Source organism: Dromiciops gliroides, chromosome 1 (genome assembly GCF_019393635.1).
Source record: "Dromiciops gliroides isolate mDroGli1 chromosome 1, mDroGli1.pri, whole genome shotgun sequence".
NCBI classification, from domain to species: domain Eukaryota; kingdom Metazoa; phylum Chordata; class Mammalia; order Microbiotheria; family Microbiotheriidae; genus Dromiciops; species Dromiciops gliroides.
The window spans coordinates 365205157-365226942 of NC_057861.1; the positions used below are offsets into that span (position 1 = coordinate 365205157).

The 21786-nt window shown below is 37.4% G+C and overlaps 1 protein-coding gene across 4 annotated transcripts in view; it reads right to left on the minus strand.

Moving 5' to 3' along the window:
* The window catches only part of CDH18 (cadherin 18), a 1453365-nt gene that overhangs the window by 413360 nt on the left and 1018219 nt on the right, over positions 1-21786 (minus strand). The window contains exon 1 of one of the 4 annotated variants that reach the window (XM_043968723.1): positions 6406-6508. The exons of the other annotated variants lie outside the window; for them this stretch is intronic. The gene's annotated coding sequence lies outside the window, so the exon portion shown is untranslated. Of the gene's footprint in view, positions 1-6405; positions 6509-21786 lie in introns of those variants that run through there. 4 annotated transcript variants of the gene reach the window in all.

Consider the following 21786-nt stretch of genomic DNA (forward strand, 5'->3'; position numbering starts at 1 on the left):
GTCACCCCTCCCCCACTGGGCCCTGTGCCCAATCCTCTGTCTCCACCTGAGCTATCTCCTCAACCCAGGTCTTTACCAGTGTCTCCCACTACTTCCCTGCTTCCATTAAGGGAATTTCCCATTGGGAAGGGCACAACATTAAGGCGTGCCCCTTTTTCTATAAGCAGGTTATCTCAGATTAAAGAGAAATTGGGGAGCTACTCAGAGAACCCCACAAAGTTCATAGATGGCTTTAAGTCTGTGACACTGGAGTTTGACCTTTCCTGGACCGATTTGCAAATTATTCTTGCCAGCTGTTGTACCCCTGATGAGAAAAAACAGATTTGGGACCTGGCAGTACAAGTTGGGGATGAACACTCGCAGATTGGAAATTGGGTTGGGGTCCCTGGTTTTACAGCTGTCCCGGTCATAGAACCGAGATGGAACTATGATAACAGGGAAGATAGGGTTCGTAGAAATCACATGATCACCTGCCTAGTTGAGGGAATGAGAAGGGGGGTTAAGAAACAAGTCAATTATGAAAAGGTGAGGGAGATAACACAGGGGTCTGATGAAAATCCTGCTGTCTTCATGAGCCGCTTAGCAGACTCTCTGAAAAAATATACTAATCTAGACCCCCAAAGAGATGTAGGAATTACTGTCCTCAATATTCATTTTTTCAGCCAGTCTGCTCCTGACATTAGGAGAGAGCTCCAGAAGTTAGACTGGGGTCCCCAGATCCCATCCTCACTACTCCTTGACATTGCTTTTAAGATTTTTAATAACAGGGACCTTGCAGTAGCCAAAGAGAGAGAAAAGATGGCTCGTGCCCGCTCCATAGACCAAGCTTCTATAATAGCAGCCACCATCACCACATCTGCTACCAGCAGAACTCCGACTGGCCGAGATTCTGGAAGCTGCAGTAAACCGGGACACAGAAGTGGGGGACGCCGCACGAAGGTGAGGTCAGCTCTCCTACCTCTTTGTCCCCAGGGCAGCACCCAAGAGATCGGCTCTGCAGCTTGCTCTCCTGACCAGCATCGTGTCAGGCCTATGGCCAAGCTGGACATAGGAGGCAAGCCTAGGAATGGTTTTGGGGCGACCTCTGTCTTACTCTCTGGTTCAGGTCCTAGCATGCAATCAAGGCACAAAGTGGGGATGGGATAAAAGGGACCCTTAATGTAGACAGACACTGCCTATCACAGAATTAGGCTTGAACTCCCTCCTGTAAAGCAGGCCACACCCTGTCCTGCAAAAAGGTCCCACTTGACTCCTGATCTGATAAAGCCCCTTTTCCCTTTTGCTCTGGTCAGTTTTAATTTTTTTTGTTTAAGTCTGTTCCATCTAGGCTCAAGGATTCATGACACTGTGCCTACGTGTTGCCTCTGGACTCTCTGGGCCCCTCACAACTCCGAGCGTTCCAGGCCTTCTCCACTTCTCTCTCCTCCCTCTCCCTTGCGCCGTGATTCTTCGACCCCCGTCAGCATGAAGCAGTTTCAGAAGAATCTTCGTCCCCTTTCCTTATATATAGAGAAGTGGGGAATGTCATGGGGCGCAGAGCACCCCAGAATTTCTCTGGGGCACACCGAGGAATCTTCTCCTTGAGAAACTAAACCAGAGGACAGATAACGCCTAGAGGAACCAAATCGGACTGAGCTAGCTTGGGATTCCTACCCTTCATTCTGGTCTCCCTTATCCTGGGGAGATAAGTTTGGGTGTGGCTTCAGCCTTTGTGTCCTGAAGAGGGATCCATAGCCACCCCTCACCCAATTCCTTTAGTCACTACCAGTGGGGGATGGTCCTCCACTACTTACCCAATTCCCCCAGCTACCACCAGTGGGGGATGGTCCTCTCTCACTAAAGGAACTTTTCACGGGCAGATGGTCCACCCCCATCAGTCCTCTATAAAAGTACCTTCCAGTCTCCTGTTCGAGGAGATTTGGTACCTCTGAGCCATGTGCTTTATGCCAAATCTCCCCATGAAAAGTCTAAGGATTTCTTTCATGGTTTCCCTCCCCCCACCCTTCCCTTCCCTTGCTCCTAAATAAACTATCACCTTATTCCAACTAAGTTTTGTGTGCAAGAGGGTGTAATTCTTTAAAGAGGAATTCCTAAGAACCCCAACCTGTACCCCAATTTCCCACTATATCAAAACCCTTTCAATGGATAAGAACTCAATTCAATTAAAATCCATATTAACTATCTTACCATGTTCAAGAAAGTACATGGGGTACTTGGGATGGATACAAGGACAAAAACAAGACAGTCCCAATCCTTAGGAAGTAGCAGTATTCATGCTTACAGATAAACACAATTTGAGGAGGAAGAGAGCAATAAAATTGTGATGATAAGGAAAGGTTTCACTGAAAGTATGATTTATGAGTTAGCCTTAAAAGGAGATAAGATTTCTGAAAAACAGAAATGAGGAAGGAGCATGTGTTTTATCACAGCTATAGGGAGACTGAAGGTTTTTAGTAGAGAAATGTGATATGCCCATACTTGTAATTTAGGAATATTGCTTTGGTAGCTATGTGGAAACTAGATTGAGTTAGTAGTAGCCTGGAGGCTAGGAGAACAATTAGCAGTTCATCACAACATGAATGAATGAAGAGGCCTTTCTTAAATTTTTACTTCAGGTCAAGGACTGTGCTAAGTGTTTACAAATACAAAAACAAGTACAGAAGCAAAACAGTTGTCCTCGGGGATCTTACATTCTAACAGGGAGAGGAAAAAAACAACACTTAAAGTGGGTGGCAGCCAAGGATGGGTACTTTTGCCTTGGTAATCTCAGCCATTCTAAGTGAAACAATAAGGCAGTTTTTTGACACCTCATTTATTGAGGAAAATGGTGGGAGTTAGAGTTCTTTGAGGAAGAAAGGAGGAGGGGGACAGTCCTATACAGATGAATGACTTTGTTCTTGGGCATAATCTCTAGAGGTTTGGTTTGGAAGGTGGAACAACAGTGTCAGGGCAGAAAATTGTGCAGGAAAGAGGTGATAAGGCTTGAACTTTTTAAACTATAGTGCAAGTAACTGAAGTTAAAGAGAAGAAGAAAATATGGGAGGTTTTGTGGAGGTAGAATCAAAAGAACTTGGCAAATAATTGGACATGGGGGCTGGGGGAGGAGGTAAGCAGATGGAAGAATAAAGGATAACCCTGAATTTAAGAATATGGTTGACTGGAAGGATAATGAAATAGGGAAATTTGGATAAAGGGGAAGTTTAGGGGGGAAAGGTGATGGTGGATCATGTTTTGGAAGTGTTGAAATTGTGATGCCACTAAGACATTGTGATGCCACTAAGACAACTGGCAAGCAAGTGGAAATTCATGCCTAGATGTGCATATGTATACTGTTTTACACTCCATGTGTTACTACTGTATCCAACTACTAAAGTTGACTCATTTCCAGACATTTCAGCCAAAAAAAGGCATATCCACAGCAGATCTAAAGATGTGAAGAGCTCTCCCCATTCTATGTCTAGGATCATATGATTTTACTATAAAACAAACATTTAGTTTTCCATTTATTATCTATATAATATTTATTATCTACTGCTGCCTGAATATGCCAAAATGAGAAAGTCTACATTACCACATGGTAGATAAAATGGGCACATTAGCTGTTTTTGAGCACTAGGAACACATTTTCTGCAGCATTTATCCCGAGACTTTCTGCCCTGTTCATCTGAGACATAGACTGGGAACAGGAAGAAAGTCAATAATGCAGGGAAGGCAAATTTTCCTTCCTACTCCACTGTGCACATAGTTGTTAATGCCAACCTTGAAATGATGATGAGATAATAGTTTGATCATTTCTCACATAGGGAAAAAATTCAGGAATGAAAATGTTTTCAATGTTCATGGTGTTGAATATTAATTAAAATTAATAGTTTATTTTGCCTGTCTCCTACAAACAGATCAGAGAAATTAATCTTTAATCTCTCCTATAAAATTAATAAACAGATTAGAGAAATTACAATATATTATAATATCTCCTACAATTTATTTCCACACCTGTCCTCCTACAAAAACCCAGATCAGAAAAACATAAATCTCCTACCAAAACCAGATCAGAGAACTTGGTTAAAACCAGATCAGATGGATAGAGCACCGGCCCTGGAGTCAGGAGTACCTGAGTTCAAATCCGGCCTCAGACACTTAACACTTACTAGCTGTGTAACCTTGGGCAAGTCACTTAACCCCAACTGCCTCACTAAAAAAACAAAAAACAAAAACAGATCAGAGACAGACAGAAAAAAAAAAACAACAAAATACCAATTTAATTTTGTCCCAAGAAGAAATATAGCATAATCATGTTGGAGACCCCCCCTCCTCAAAAGGGAGCTCAGAGACCCCCTTTTTTCCAAGGGTTTTTAAGGTTTCTTTGTTCACAGGTTACAGAATAAGTTCATTAGCATGATGCAAATCAACCCAAAGCAAATACTACAAATCTAACTCAGTTAAACAACACAAATCAGTTTAATGGCTCAATTTAAAGCAGATGCTATGGTTAGATTATGTGGAGACAGGAAAGGGTATTGCCAAAGACAAGGAGGTCTAGATCAGGGGAACAATAAGATCTATTCACTTTCTTGGGAAAGAAGATAGTGAATAAGAATTTCAAAAGGACATTTAAATCTGTTTATTCTCTTGGGGAAAGTGAATAGGGACTGTCTGGTTTCAGTTTAAAGTCTGAGCAAAAGGCATTTTGCTCCTATTAATCCAGGGTCTCATAAAATCCATTTGGAAAATAAGCCAGCTCCATCAAATCTAGGTGATCTATAGATTCATATTAAAAATATGAGGACAGTATTTATTAACAATTGTTTTTAGTAGTAGCAAAATTATTGGTAACCAGCAACTTTAAGAGCTCATAGCCAAACATTCTGAGGAAAAGGGAGAAAACAAAATAAGCATAGACAAACTTTCTTAGTACAGCAAGGATATTTTTAACTTATATTTCTTTTCTTGAAAGCCAGTCCCATTTTTATTTCATACTGAAAAAATAATTGGGTTGAGAGTCCGGGGAAGTGAACTCTTATTCTAGTTTTGCCATTAGCTAACTTTGTGACTTTAGGAAAATGACCTAAGCTCTCTGGACCTTACTTACCACTTCTATACCATCTATACCACACCACACCATTAGACTAGATGATTTTAGGTTATTTTCAGCTTAGTCTATGAAGTACTGAACTCATTTTACTTAATAATTTTAATAAGTAACATGTTTTTTTTAAAGCATGCAACTCTAGACATATATGATCTCTAACAATGTATTAAAAAGGCTTTCCTTATTTGTCTTGTTTTATATAAATGGTGTCACCTAATATATAAAAGGTGTTGTTATCCTAAGACTTTCACCCACTTGGGTGTGATTTTTCAATAAAATTAACATCCTTGCCCTTTAGATTAAGATGTTTAACGAAGAATAATTTATGAGGAGGAAGTGAAGAAAATGACATCTTGACTACAGTAAAGAAGAGTAGTAAGTATATTTTCCTTCATAATGATGTCCCTGTATGGTCTCCCAGGACCCAATAAAGTCATTCTTTTCTACATATATTTGTTTATGAATACAGAATCCCTGTTCTCACACATTTTGATGAGTTGTAAATTCTGTTCTGTGGGATGACATAAAAAATGTACAAATCACTCTGGACCAGTCGATACTAACATTAAATCATATAATTCTAAAGAATAGAAATCTCCTGGGATAAGGGAGAATTGAGCTCGAATGTGTAAATCTCATTTCTTTCCATTCCTTAGAAATCATTACCAAATAAATAAACAGGAATTGAAAACGAGTTCTTAGAGAAATGCTTTGTTCTTAGCAAACATTCATCTATAGTAATCATTTTCAGAGTGAAAGTCTGAACATACTACATGAGTTCATAGAAACTGTGTTATGTTGTGGAAAAACTGCTCAAGCTTGGAGGCAAGAAAACCTGGGTTAGGATCCTTCCCTTAAGCTGTGTGTGTGTGTGTGTGTGTGTGTGTGTGTGTGTGTGTGTGTGTGTGTGTGTGTGTGTGTGTGGTTCTATGTGGTCAAGACACTTCTCTGGGCCTCAATTCCAATATCTCTAAAATGATGCTAGGAGTAAGAGTCAAGCATTCCCCTGAACTTTCAAGTATGGTTGACTAGATTGTTATAAGGATACAAAAGACAGCCAGGTGGTACAGTGGTCATCGTTGGATGTGGAGTCACAATGATATGAGGGCAAAGCCTATCTCAGACACTTGTGGCTATATGATTTTGGAGTTAACTGATTATGTGTTATCTAACCTCTGTCAACTTCTATTCCTTCATTTGTAAAATGAAAATCTAACACAGAGTATTATTGCAACATAATATGTGTAAAGGACTATGACAAACCAAATTGTTATATGAGTAAATGCTAATTAGGATATGTGTTTTGAAAATCTTACTTTATATCACTGATGATCATAGGCAGCTAGGTGGTATGGTAGTTAGAGAGCAGGTTTTTTGTCATTTGTCCTTCATTCTCGAAGATAATCATGAGATTCCGGTGATGTTGTGACTTGCAGTGAATTGGATTTAAGTGAGGGAGGGCTCTGCAAAGTCACTAACTTCACTCTCTCCTCCAGAACCATCTTGGTCCAGTGGCAAGGTATACATCAGGATGACTGGAGATGGCCCCTGATGATTAAGACAATCGGGGTTAAGTGACTTGCCCAGGTTACACAACTAATAAGTGTCTGAGGTGAGATTTGAACTCAGGTCATCCTACCTTCAGGGCCAAACTCAATCTACTGTGCCACCTAACTTCCCTTAGAGTGCAGGGCCTTGCAGAGAGACTCATCTTTCTGAGTTCAAATCTGACCTCAGACACTTAACTGGCTGTATGACCCTGGGCCAATAACTTAATCCTGCTTCCCTAAGTTTATTTATCTGTAAAATGAGCTAGAAAACCAAATAGCAAACCACTTCAGTATCTCTGCCAAGAAAATCCACAATTGGGTTACAAAGAGTCAGTCTTTTCTGAAAACGAATTAATAACAAATATGTATAAAGGACTATGCCAAACAAAGTGCTACAAGAGTAAATGTCTCAGAAATTTAGCTATGCTCCTCATTAATGTTGTTATACAAATAAAAATCAGCCAGTTTTCATATAAAGAGAGAATTATTATAAAGAATTCTGGAGTGGAGGTTATAAGCATACCAGCACATTATGGTAAGGAATATATAGTTGCATGATCAGAATCAACTTTTTTTTATGTTAATAGATAAGTTTGACTGGTTTCCCTTCCATTTAATTATGTTTTGTTTCATACATAGATTAGCCAGTAAATTTCTCAGCCCTCTAACACCAACATTCCTTCTAGGTGGCACTAGCTACAACTTCTAGTTACAACCTGAATTCTGCCTCTTAAGTCTCAAGAATGGGAGTACTATACTTTCTGGATTCCTACATCCTTGTCCCTAACTATAGGTGTCAACTGAGTTGCTTGATTTTGTTTTCAGCAATTTCCAGTTCAGAGAATTACTTATCTTTCATACTTATATATCCTCTGTTGTCAATTTTGTATCATTTTTGTCTTCACAACATCTCTTCTAGATATATCTTCTCTTCATCCACACAGCTTCCCCACCCACACTCCTGTAGGCCTTCATCACTGCATGCCTGTATTATTGCATCAGACTCTCAATTGATCTCCCTGTTGCAATCCTTTCCCATTCCAATTCATCCATCACTTAGCTTCCAAAGTGATTTTCTGTAGTGTATGTCTACCACAGTCAAATCAAACTATGCTACCTCCCTATTATTTTCAGGATCAAACATAAAATCCTATGTATGGCTGTTAAAGCACTTCATAATCATACCTCTTTCTACCTTTCCAGTCTCTTTATACTTTATTCCCCTAAACACAATCAGTAATACTGACATTCTTGCTGTTCCTGAAAGATGACAATCCATCTCCTGATTCAGTGTCATTTCACTGGCTGTCTTCTATGCCAAGAACCATCTTCGTTATCACCTTTCCCTCTTCATTTTCTTCACTGCCTGAAAGAAAATCCTTACTGGGTGCTTCCTACATTGATAAACTTGCCAGTTCAGTTAAAAAAATTGAAAAAAACCCTTTTATTTTTATAATGACTTGATTGTTATTATCACCATATCAAATCCCTAATAGATGTTTGTTGAAAGATAACTATATGTTAATCATTCTCAAATCTTTATGCAATAGAAAACAGTGGTGTATTTGGAATCAGGGACATATGTTCAAATTCTGGGTCTGTTACTTTTTGCCTGTATAAAGTAGGGCAAATCATTTTACCTCTGTGGGCTTCATTTTCTTTATCTGGCGAATGAGGAAATTGGATTATATCACACCTCATGTTTCTATTCAGCTCTAAGTGGACAATTCTATGATTTTTAATTCTGATCTTTTACGTTAGCTCAAATCCTATATTTCCAAATGTCTTTCAACAAGCAAAACTATTGATATTGACTCAAGATCTTGTTTTGGCCACATAGCCTAATGATATTTATTATCTATTCTTTCCTCTTCTATATACATTTGGTATTCTGAGATTGGGAAATTCAACCAAATGTAAAATTAAATATGGTATATCTTTATTTATTTTACTATATATTTCCCTAATAATTTTATTTAGCTTTGATTGGGAATTAACACCAGAAAATTTTATTAATAAATGCTTATCTCTTACACACAAAAACAATTAGAATAAGATAGTAGTTTATTTAGGGTCTGGGGAAGGGAAGGGAAGGGAAGGGAAGGGAAACCAAGAGAGAAATCATTGGACTTCTCATGGGGAGAAAGGCATGGCACAGAGCACGGCTCTGAGATACCAATCTCCTCCAGCAGGAGACCATCAGGTATTTTTATAGAGGAGTGATGGTGGTGACCATCTGACTGTGGAAAGTTCCCTTAGTGAGGGAGGACCATCCCCCACTGGTGGTGGCTGGAGGAGTTGGGTGTGGGGTGGCTACAGATCTCTCAAGCCATCTCTCCTCAGGACATAAAGGGAGCAGCCACACCTAATCTTATCTCCCCAGAGTTGAGGGAGACTAGAATGAAGGGGTGGAGGTCCTACAGTTAGCTCAGTTTGATCTGGTTCCACTTATCTCTTTAGGTGTGCCTATCCTTTGGATTAGTTTCTCTAGGAGAAGGTTCTTCGATGTACCCCAGAGAACTTCTGAGGTGCTCTGGGCCCATAACAGAAGTCATGAGTTCAGATTTAGAATTTGTCACTTACTAGTTGTGTAACCTGAGTAAATCACTTAAATCTCTCTTTACCTCATTTGCCTCAACTGTAAAAGGATGATAATAATAGCACCTTCCAAAGTTGTTGGATCAAATCAGATAATATTTTCAAAGCATTTAACACAGTGCCTTGTTTTTAGTAGACACTATATAAATATTGTTGGTGTTATTATTATAATTAATTACTTTTCATTCTGGCCAGTCTCCTGGGGAGTGAGTCAAAGGACTTTGTTCCTCTTATCAACATTTGTCTTATGCCAGAGTGACAATGGAAAGACCTACCACAAAATATATATGACTAAAAAGTAGCTGAATACCTTTTTAGTCATTTATATTTTCATGTGAATGAATTTCAGATCTCTCCCTCTGTCTCATACACACACACACACACACACACACACACACACACACACACCACACAAACAACCCCCAAAATCCAAACCCCAAAAAACAAAAACCAAAGAAACCAGGAAGGATAATATCGGGGCTAGAGCCAGATTTCAATATATTGAGAATTGGGTGATGTAGAAGCATATGAAAGAGAGAGGGGGGGGGAGAGATGGAGAGAGAGGAAGAAGGAAGAAGAGGAGGAGGAGAAAGAAAAGGAGGAGAAGGAAGAGGAAGAAGATGAGGAAAAGGAGGAGGAGAAGAAGAACAGGAAAGAAGGAAGGAAGGAAGGAAGGAAGGAAGGAAGGAAGGAAGGAAGGAAGGAAGGAAGGAAGGAAGGAAGGAAGGAAGGAAGGAAGGAAGGAAGGAAGGAAGGAAGGAAGGAAGGATTATGGGCTGGGAATTTGGAACTATTAAAGTTTAAACTGGCCAGCTAAACTACATGACATAGATCTGGGGTAACTCTCCTTGGGAAACTAAACTGAAGACAAACACACCTTGAGAAGCTGGATAGATCAGCCCTTTAGGCATGGTTGTTACCTGAGTAGAACCAAGGGGAAAGAGATAGCTCCAGAAATCATAACAACTGTCCCTCAACAGACTTCTCCCAACTCACCTCCAATAATGAACATTCCACCCTCAGGTGATCATCCCATCTACCATTTATAAAAGCTTTTTCCTTTCTCAAGTTCGACGAGATAGGTATCTCAGATAACCAAGTCCCTGGAAGCATCAAGTGTCTGAGGCCAGATTTGAACTTAGGCCCTTCTGAATCCAGGGCCAGTGCTCTATCCACTGCACCATCTAGCTGCCCTAATATTTTTTCTTTAATACTGTGAAATGGGAAAATGGTGACAATAACAAAACAGCTAGCATTTATATAGCTATTTAAGGCTTGAAAACACTTTGTATATGTTAACTCATTTGCTCCTCACAACAACCCTGTGATGTTAGTACTATAATTATTGTCATTTTACAGAAAAGGAAGGGCAGCTAGGCAGTGAAGTGGACAGAGAACCCATCCTGGAGTCAGAAAAAACTCTTCTTCCTAAGTTCAAATCTAACCTCAGGCACTTAATAGTTTTATGACCCTGGGCAAGCCACTTAACCCTGTTTATCTCAGTTTCCTCATCTGTCAAAATGAGCTGTAGAAGGAAATAGCAAACCACTCCAGTATCTTTGCCAAGAAAACCCCAATCAAAGTCAAAGAGTTACACATGACTGAAAATGACTGAATAATAACAATAAAAACTTATCAAGGTTAAGTGATTTGTTCATAGATACAGTTAGTAAATGTCTGAGGCAGGATTTTAACTCAAGTTTTTCTGACTCCCATCTAGCTACCCAAATATATAAAAATATACAAAAAGTTTTTTTTTCCAGTAGTGTAGCTGCAGATAAAAGAATAGATATGACTATTACCTATTAAAGGAAAGGATACAAAATATAGAGACACACAAGATGGGAGTCAAGTGAAAGGTTTTGTTTTGCTTCCTTTATAACAATAGGAAATATTTTAGCATGTTTGGAGGCAGTAGGGAAGGAAGCAATAGGAAAAAAAAGTTGAAAATTAGGAAGAAGAAAAAAAGATGTTTGAAGGGTCAGGTCATAGAGGTGACAAAAGAAGCAGATCAAATGCACAAGCAGAGGGAAGAAGGGTCACTTTGTCTTCTGAGTCAAGGGCAAAAAAAGAAAAGAGAGGAGAGGCAATAATGCTGAGGAGCTTTGAATTGTGGAAAGTGAGGAGAAGGAGTTCCTCACAAGTTGCTTCGTTAATATTTCATGGAAATATGAGGTGAGCTTCCCTGCTGAGAGAGAGGATCATTGTGAGGGTAAACTTGTCTTCAGCATTTTTTGACTCTCATTCCACTAAACTATGTTACAGTGACTATTATGCTTATGTATACACATATAAATCTAGACCACTAGCATTACCCCTTAAAATTCTTGGGGCTCTTGCCAATATAGTCTGAGGTCTTACTAACAGTATTTCTTGCTTTTCTCATAAAAGCCTGTCAAACTGAAAACAAAAGCAAAAGGGCTGGGCAGCAAATAAAGTTAAATTTTGTCAGTAAAATCCCATCATCACTTAAGATTTTCTTCTCTTTGCTCAAAGGAAATGAAGGATGCTATTCAACTGTTGAGCCCAAGTAGCAGTGAATTTTTCAAGAACATATAGAATATCTTTTTCACTTGGTTATATATGGTACAAAAACATGTTAAATAATTGTATGAATATTTGCATCATTGTGTGGGCTGACACAAGTACATAGGGAAAATAATTTAAACCTTTCACTTTGGCAGTTGAACTTAGTTTTCAAGAAACTGACTTTCAATTTTGTTGCTATGCAACAACCAACATTATATAAAGTTTGGTCTTATTCCAATATGCCATTAAGCCAAAACTATATCTTCTTATGAATTTTGTTTATATATAAAGGAAAAGGTTACTCCTGAAAATACATAAATTTGAAAAAAGTGTGAAGTACATTTCAGTTGTGCTTCACACTTGATTTCTTTAGAAATCTCTTCTCTCCCTTCTCCAATCACTGATCCGTGTAACAGAATCCATTTCCATCTTCACATGGCCAGTTTCACTCTTTATAATGTCAACTGGACATTTTGAACTGACATAATCATATACACAATGACTGCCATAATTCATTACATTACATATGGGAGGTAAGTAGGATGACCTCTCATTGGGGGTATTCTCCTTGCTTACTTCTTTGGCCCTCTATCCCAACAAGTTTACCAAGAAAACTTTTAGACTTCTTGCCTGCTCAAATAATGTGATAAGATAGATGTTAATCAATCAATCAATAGCCATTTTAAGTGTCTACTATGTTTTAGGCACTGCGCTAGACTTGCCAACTATTATTTCTTCTCATAAAATGGAGGACCATTAGGCCTTAGTATATGTCCTACTACTCCCCCATACAGCTCCACAGAATCTGAATACTTTCATCTGATCTACTGTGCCCTTAATTTAAGTATCTTGTTAGCCGGACCTCTGCTGAATCCATAGTATTACTGGCCCTCCCACCAACCTTGCAGCTGAACTTTCAGTTCTGTATTGTCTTCATCAATTAAAGCATGAGATCTTTGAGAATAAAACTGTATTCCTTTTTCTATTTTTATGTACTCAGCTCTTAGCACAGTATTTGGCATACAGATTTAATGAATGTTTTTCATTCATTCAATTAAGGGTCAAGAAATAATTCAGCAAGTGAAAGTCAATTTAGAAAACAAAAATAGAAAAGAGAACTGTGGAGCTAAGTAGTATATCTCATTACTTTATTTTCTATTACAGCCTGATGAATTGCTATAAGTTTAGATCTCTTAAAATATTCAAGGAGTTCTGTTTGCTTCTCAATTTTTTTCTACTTATAATTTCCTTTTGTCAAGTTATATTTAACATTACCTTTTTTTTTAAAGTTTGATTAACGGGGCAGCTAGGTGGCGCAGTGGATAGAGCACTGGCCCTGGAGTCAGGAAGACCTGAGTTCAAATCTGGCCTCAGACACTTAACACTTACTAGCTGTGTGGCCCTAGGCAAGTCACTTAACCCCAATTGCCTCACAAAAAAAAAAAAAAAAGTTCAATTAACATTAGGGTGTATGTTGCAAAATTTAGATTTAGTTTTGTATAGTCAAAAAACCAAACCAAAACAAAAACCCTCAACTATCATACCTGAAATTCTAGGATCATTAACAAGAAATAACAAAAGTCATTCTGATTTAGAATTTCACAAATGCTCTTTTGTTACTATGTTGTAAATGGAATTGTGACATGATCATTGTGTTCCTTATAAAAATGAATGAAAGGACTACTAAACATAATCTTGTATTTTACAGAGTTTGAATAAAGGAGATATAGGGAGGGACAAAAATGATTGGAGAATGTGAGGTGAGGTGCAGAGAGAAGGAAAGGAAGTCATCTGATTGATTGAAAAGTATAAGCCAACCCACTATGAATTTTTGCATTACATTCCCTTCCTGCTTAGATAAGTGCTGAATGATTTGAACAATTATATATCTTACTTAAGAGGCTCTGATAGTGTTATAAATAAATCTCATATAAACTCTGTATCACTGCCTATTCTCAGATTAGTACATTTATCTTGTATCCAGTAGGAACTGAGTAAATGCTTGTTTTATTAAATGGGCTAACAAGTCCAGTGATATGCCCCATAATGTGGTCTGTGAATAATAATAGCAACTGAATGTGAATGTTGTCACTTGTATTATTTACTGCTATTAAAAGAAAAATCAACATGTATTCTCTAATAGTGGTAGGAATGTAAAATATAAATACATGAAGGTTAATCCTCAAATTTAAAAAGAATGATGGTAGGTATTTTTTTTTTAACTTTTAATCACATGTTGAAAGCCCCAGAGCAAAATGTTATCAGAAGTAGAACAGAGTTAAATAACTGTAGGCCTCTTACCATGACACACACAGGAAGTATATGAACATAATTAAATAACACTTTTCACACAAAGACATATGTAAACACACGAAGAAATATTAATTGGTCATGGGTAGTTTGAGTCAATAAAATAATAAATAACAATACTACTTGAATTAATAATAAATACAAATAATAAAAATGATACTACTACTTAAATTAATTTACCTATTCAGTGTCAAAGAACTGTTTATATAGCTAGAAATAACAAAACAAGAAATTTCATCTGGAGAAATAAAAAGTCGAGAATATCAAACGAATCAACTGAAAAAAAATGAAAGAAGACAGCATAGAAGTACCAGATCTCAAACTGTACTAAAAAGTAGTAATCTTCAAAACAATGTGGTACTTGCTAAGAAATAGAGTTGTTGTTCACTGGAATAGACTAGCAAACAATAAACAGAAATAAATCACTACAGTAACTTAGTGTTTGATAAACCCAAAGACCTAAGCTACTGGGGCATGTACTAACCATTCATCACATATCTTGGAGACAGAATAAATTTGAAGGTTTTGCTTTCAAGATATCTGAAAAATAGGATGGGCCCAAATAATTATAAATCATCAAGGGTCTTACTATGAAAAATGGTGATTGAGAAAATATTAACTACATACTCATATATCTACCTTTTCATTTCTCCAATATTACTATTGGGATAATTACACAAATAACAAGTATCTAATCACAGGTGCTGTGAATAGAAAGACAAAATTGAAACAGGCCCTTCCTGTAAGGTGTTTATTCCCTGTTGGTGGAGGCAACATGTAAATTCAAATTTAAGCATAAAATATAAAAATAAAATTTTCAAAGAAGAATACACCATCGGTTGCATGGGTCATCTGTACAAAGTAGGAAGTAACACTTGAGCAGAGCTTGAAAGAAAACTAGAGAAGAGGTTAGAGTAGGTGGTCTCTTCTAGTTTTATCTTTGAGATTCTAGGTTTCTATGAGGGGAAGATGGGATGAAATGAATTCTGGACATGGGGGTGGAATCTAGGAAAAGGTACAAAAAAAAAAAAAAGAACAGCAAGAAGCTGTTTGGCTAGAAATCAAAACACATGAAAGCAAGTGATTTAAAATAAGGCTGGAAATCAGGTGACAGTTAATCTAACTGGTTTTAAAATGAAGATCTTCAAAAGCCAAACAGGAAATTTTACTTTTAGGGAAAAGTAGCTATTATTGCATTTTCTTGAGCAAGGCAATGACATGATCAGATCCTTGATTTTGGAATATCAAATTGACAGGTATGTGGATCATGATTGTAGAAGGCAGAGATTTGAGAGAGAGACCAATAAGAAGGGTTTTATAATAGTTTACTTCTAGATGTGATAAGGAGCTGAACTAGGGCAGTAGGAGACAGATGTTAGATATCTTAGGAAGGAAGAATTGACAGCATTCTTGGTGAAAATATAAGCAAAAACCTTGTAGGCTTTTAAAGTGGTATTCTATGGCATATCACATCTTTCTAGGGACACTGACATATATACAGAAAATACAAAGTCCCTTTGTGTTTATTGTTTGTTGACTGTAAAAAACACTGAACTACAAAATGCAGTCTTACAGACTCTCCTCTAACAAAACTTCTGAGCATATACTAAAGTCATACAACATTACTTGATATGTATAACAGTGAACATAATATTTTATTATATTGTGAATTTTTAACAAACAATGCATAAAATAGGAAGATGCATGCTCACAAAATATGTTTGCGACAGATATAAACAATGTCTAGCACAGAATTCAAAAGGAAGAGAGATTCTCTATAGAGGGTATCAGCACTGGAATTAGGAAAACCCGAGTATTAATTCTACCTCAAACATTAGCTATTGTACTTTCACCAAGTTGCTGAAATTCTGTGCCTTTGCTTCTTCATCTGCAAGATGAGGATAATAATATCAACCTCACCTGAAAATTGTGAAGCTGAAATGAGATATATGAAGTGCTTAAGATAAAAAGGTCTTCTAGGTACTTTTGCTTATGGATGACATCGTACTGATTAAATCAAAGCCTATAACACTTCAGAGCCTCCTAAGTGAGATTCGTAATTGCTCAAATCATTCAAGAATCGTTAGACTTAACAATCTACAAAAGGAAAATTGAGTGGATAAAAAGTGATTGTTGTAAACACTATGAAATATACTTGGATGGACTACTGTTCCTTCAGGAGCCCCTTGAGCTAACACATCAGCACCTACACTGTAGACAAGTAGTACAAAAGGAAAATGTCAACTAAAGAATTCAAAAGAAGAAAGAAAACAGGTTTGATTGCAGGGGAATTCCCACAGTGATACAAATATATTTTTCACATTTTTGGTGATGCTATATGCATAGGAATCATTGATTACCATCATATTTGAAGAATCAATGGTATGAGTAACACAAAGGGCAATTCGAACATTGATGATAGATATAACTAATGAATCATTAATGGAGGAGGGGCATGACCTCTGAAGGGCTAGTCTGGAAGATGGGCAGCAGCTGGACATAAAGCAAGATGTCTAAAGGGAATGTAAAAAATGGTTTTAGGCTATTTCCATATGCATATACACATACATATATATATATATACACATATATATGTGTGTATATATATGCACATACACACATGCATATGTATATGTAGTGAGTTAGGTTAACTTGTTCTCATTCCTGAAGACATCTGAACCTCATTTCAGAGTTTTAACATAGCATCGAATCATAGATGTATGTGTAAGGGGAATCTGGCTCACATGCAGAACCCATCAGCTATGCAACTTTTCCACATGGAGGACACTAGGGACATTAATGATGATGTGTAATGGAAATGTTTTGAAGAGACAGTGGAGCATGTTTTAACATCCTGCAACTGAACATGATTGCCTAACTCTGTAGTTGGGAGGAGTCTTCTGGATTGACTGTATAGCCAGAATTGTTGGTGACTTCAAAAAAGCCTGAATCGGCTTCTGCCCTTTCTTTGCAACATTTGCATTTGAGAGTGGAAGTAGGAGAAATATTTGCATGTTTCTTCTTGCTATATCTTTAAAATGAATATACCTTTGTGAAAGCTAACTGACATTAAATGATTAAATAGAACTGGACTGGTAGGAACCCCTAACAATGGGGAAAACACAGCAAATGAAGGCACTAATTGATGGCCGTAGAGAAGAGAAATCACAAAATCTCAAGGTAACCTAGAACCTTAGGAAGAGATATATAAGGTATGGTTCTAAGAGTGTGGGCCCAGAGCATGCTGAAGGATTATGCTAAATATTGTTAAGGGACAAAGAATAATCACAGGTATTAATTAGAATAATAAAAATGCTAAAACTTCTTTTAAAATAATTAAACTACTGTTATGAAACAAGAGAAAAGCCAAATTTACCCTATGTGTAATTAAATGATTAAACATTGATTGTTTTGAGATTTCTGGGGGTGGAGCCAAGATGGTGAAGTAGAGAAATCTCTCAGCTAAGCTGTCATAACATCCCCCTCCAAACAACATTAAAACTTCAAATTAAATTCTTGAGTGGCAGAGCCAGAAAAAGGTCAGTGTGATAACTATTTTTTTTAAAAAAACAGTTTTAAGTTCTAAGATTTATTTCTCCCTCCCTTACTTCCTCCCTCCTCCCTCAGACAGTGAACAGTTAGATATAGGTTATACATGTACAATTATGTAAAACATTTTCCATATTAGTAATTTTATATAAGAAAACTCAAAAGAAAAAAATGAAAGAAAGTGAAAAATAACATGTTTCAGTCCGTATTCAATCAATATCAGTTCTTTCTCTACAGGTGGATAGCATGTTTCATCATTAGTCCTTTAGGATTGTCTTGGATTATTCTGTTGCTGAGAATAGCTAAGTCATTCATAGTTCTTCATTGAATAATATTTCTGTTACTGTGTACAACATTCTCCTGGTTCCCTTCACTCCACTATATATAAATTCATATAAGTCTTTCTAGGCTTTTCTAAAATCATCCTGCTAGTCATTTCTTATAGTACAATAATATTCCATTACAATTTTATAGCACAGCTTGTTTAGTCATTCCCCAATTGATGGATATTCCTTTGATTTCCAATTCTTAGGAACCACAAAAAGAGCTGCTATAAATATTTTTTTACAAATAGGTATTTTTTATGTTTTTGAGGATATCTTTGGGATATAAACCTAGCAGTGATATTGCTGGTTCAAAGGGTATGAACCGTTTTATAATCCTCTGGGCATAGTTCCCGAATTGCTCTCCAAAATGGTTGGATCACTTCACAACTCCACCAACAGTGGATTAGTGTCCCAATTTTCCCACCCCCACCCTCAACATATAACATTTTCATTCTTTATCATATTAGCCATTCTGATATGTGTGAGTGGTACCTCAAAGTTGTTTTAATTTGCATTTCTCTGATTAACACTGATTTAGTCCATTTTTTCATATGACTGTAGATAGCTTTGATCACTTTGTCTAAAAACTGTTCATATCTTTTGACTATTTATCAATTGGAAAATGACTTATATTTTTATAAATTTGACTGTTCTTTCCCAGTTTTTTTCTCAGAGTGATAATTATTATAGGCCATTATAATATAAGAGGTCAGAAAAAGAGATGTATGGTATAGCGGAGGATGCAAACTCAGAACCTAAGTGAATGAAACACCAATGAAGGGACTAGGTGGTGGCAACAAAAGCAGCAGCAGTTTTAAGAGCTCTCAGGCCAGAGACGGTAAGAGGACCTGGCTACTGGTCAGAAAGAGATCACAGTGGAGGATGCCTATGCTTGCACTGGGCAGAGGGCCAGATGCCATCTGGCAACTCCATTGCTTATGCCCACTTCTAGGTCAGTGCTCAAGGAGGACTTTTATTTAAGCACTTTCAGTTAAGAGAGAGTGGAAGCTCTGAGGCATAATATCATTTCTGGTCCTACTATTGATTGCACTCCCAAGAGATCAGGGCCCCTTCCTGGGTAAGGACCAGAGTGAAGACCAGGAGAGCAGTTACCACAGCTCTCTGTATATCACCCCACCTTGAAAGGACTGAAAACTTACAAATATCCAAAACAAGTTCTGAAAACCTCAATGCAAAAAATGGTCTAAAGCTTGGGACAGTGTTTCTCCTTCCAAACCCTACACCAGAAACAGAATCCAACTTTAAATTAAAGTTCCAAAGCAAGAAATAGGGTGGCAAAATGAGCAAACAACCAAAAAAGAACCTGACCATAAAAATCTATTACAGTAACAAAAAAGATCAAGGGAAAAAACCCTCAGAATATAAGGAAGCCAAAACAGCTATAAGCAAAGCCCCAAATGGGGAAAAAGTAAATTAAACACAAGACCAATAAGAATTCTTAAAAGAGCTTAAAAGTCATTTTCAAAATCAAATCAGAGGGCAAAAGGAAAAAATAGGCAAAGAAATTAAAACTAAGGAATAAAATTATGAAAAGACAATTTAAAAGTTGGTAAAAGAGGCATAAAAGTACTGATGAAAATAATACCTTAAAAAACATGACTGACCAAATGAAAAAGAGACATAAAATTCATTGATGAAAAGAACTCCTAGGGGCAGCTAGATGGTACAGTGGATAAAGCACCAGCCCTGGATTCAGGAGGATCTGAGTTCAAATCTGGCCTCAAACCCTTGACACTTACAAGCTGGGCAAATCACTTAACCCTCATTTCCCCACCAAAAAAAAAAAAGAAAGAAAGAAAGAAAGAAAGAAAGAAAGAAAGAAAGAAAGAAAGAAAGAAAGAAAGAAAGAAAGAAAGAAAGAAAAGAAAAAAGAAAAGAAATAATTATAAAGCAGAATTGGTCAAATAGAAAAAGAGGTACAAAAGCTTACTGAAGAAAATAATTCTGTAAATAGTAGAATTGGTCAAGTAGAAGCTAATGAATAAATGAGAGATCAAGTGTTGAATTAAATCACTACAAGGGGTTATCTTGACCTTACTGACTCCATGGCTGGAACAGTTCTTGTTATAGTTCTAGTAACTCCCTGAACTGTTTGTTCTGACTAGATGTCAATCACTACCCAACCTTTGGCTATTTAGCAAAACCATCTAACTCTTTATTGCTACCCTTTCTAAGCATTCCTAATTAAAGCATAATTAAACCCTGCCTCTTCGGCTCCTTTTGGGTACTACTACACTGATATTACACATTGACACAAATTGTGATTCCTTTGCCTTGATTAAAAGACCTTATTGTTACTTTGGTAGTCTTCTTTATTTCAGATTGACATATATAATATCTTAAGTGGGATTTGAAGACACCTGCCTAGCCAGCTGCTATTTTGTTTTTAATCTCAGACATATGGTACCAACACAGGACCTCTTGTATTAGGTCTGAATTTGACTCAGTAGTTCAGCCTAGGTAAGTGATTGGTTACGTTTCCTGAACTCTACTCTCTTTTGGTTGAGTTGTTTCTCTTTAATTGAGGGTTTGCTAAAAAGACCCATGGACAATATTAGTCTCTTACAGCACCATGTACTTGGAAGTATTTGCTAATTGGCAGAATTTAAGTATCTGCTGGTCACAGTGGTACTCCTTTAATTGCAACAAAATTAACTTTTTGTATTTTAGCCTTGATTCCTCTGGCCCCAAGATTAAGGGACCTGAGTGGGGCATGTTTTTCTCAATGGCTCCTTGAAAAAACTAAGGAGGAATCTGAACCTAAACTCTCCTCCCCTCAAGAGTATATCTAGGGGCAGCTAGGTTGTGCAGTGGATAAAGCACCTGCCCTGGAGTCAGGAGGACTTGAGTCCAAATCTGGTCTCAGACACTTGTCACTAGCTGTGTGACCCTGGGAAAGTCATTTAACCCCAATCCCCCCCCCCAAAGAGAATATCCAACAATTGGGAGAAAAAGCTGGCATGGGGGAGTGAAGAATGGAGAAGGATCAAAATAAGATTGGTGTTTTTTTTTCAGGAGGAGGTCTCCAAATTAAGGAAGAAGAAAGAACAAACCAAAAGTTAGGTTAATTTGTTGGTTTGTTTTTTTAAAGAGATTAGAAGAATTTAAAGAGGATCTGCCTTTGGGCCTTCTCTGGGTACCAAGCCACAAGCCCACAGGGTGAGAAGGTGTACTTCAATTGTAAAAAGTCAGACCTTTAAAGGAAAAATTGCCTTCAGATATAACATAAGCTACTTCACTTCCAGGGACCACTTCCCTCATCCTCTAACTAGAGGCCACATACTGGGGGTTAAAAAAAGAAATGGTCTGGCTCAAATAGATGGTGCTCAAAGGGTAGAGAGGGGATTCTCTCTATTGTGTTTGTTCTCCAGTAGGGGGTCACTGATATTGTACTAGCCTCGCATCCTATTAAGATCCTCATAGTGCCACAATGTCTGTTCTAAACCCCCTTGCTTTTCTTGACCACTTTTTCAGAGCTTTAGAAAGATTTTTAATAATGAGGATCACAAACCATTTGTAGCCTATGTTTTCCAACTCCTTCCTTTTATCCTTAGGGATTTGTTCAGAACCCATCCCTTCTTCTCTCACTATATGCTCTTCTTCACCTTCTAGGATGCAATTTTCTCTATACATATATGGTCATAATTGAGTTTTCTCCCCTTTTCTCTAGATATAGGATCACAATTGAGTTCCCTCACCAAAATGATATTCAGTTCTCTATGTCTCCTCCAGAAGTGTCCAACCACTTTCCTTCATACTCTTGTCATTTATCTTTTTTTGCCCCTCTCCATCCCTTGAGGAGTTTTAGCTCTCT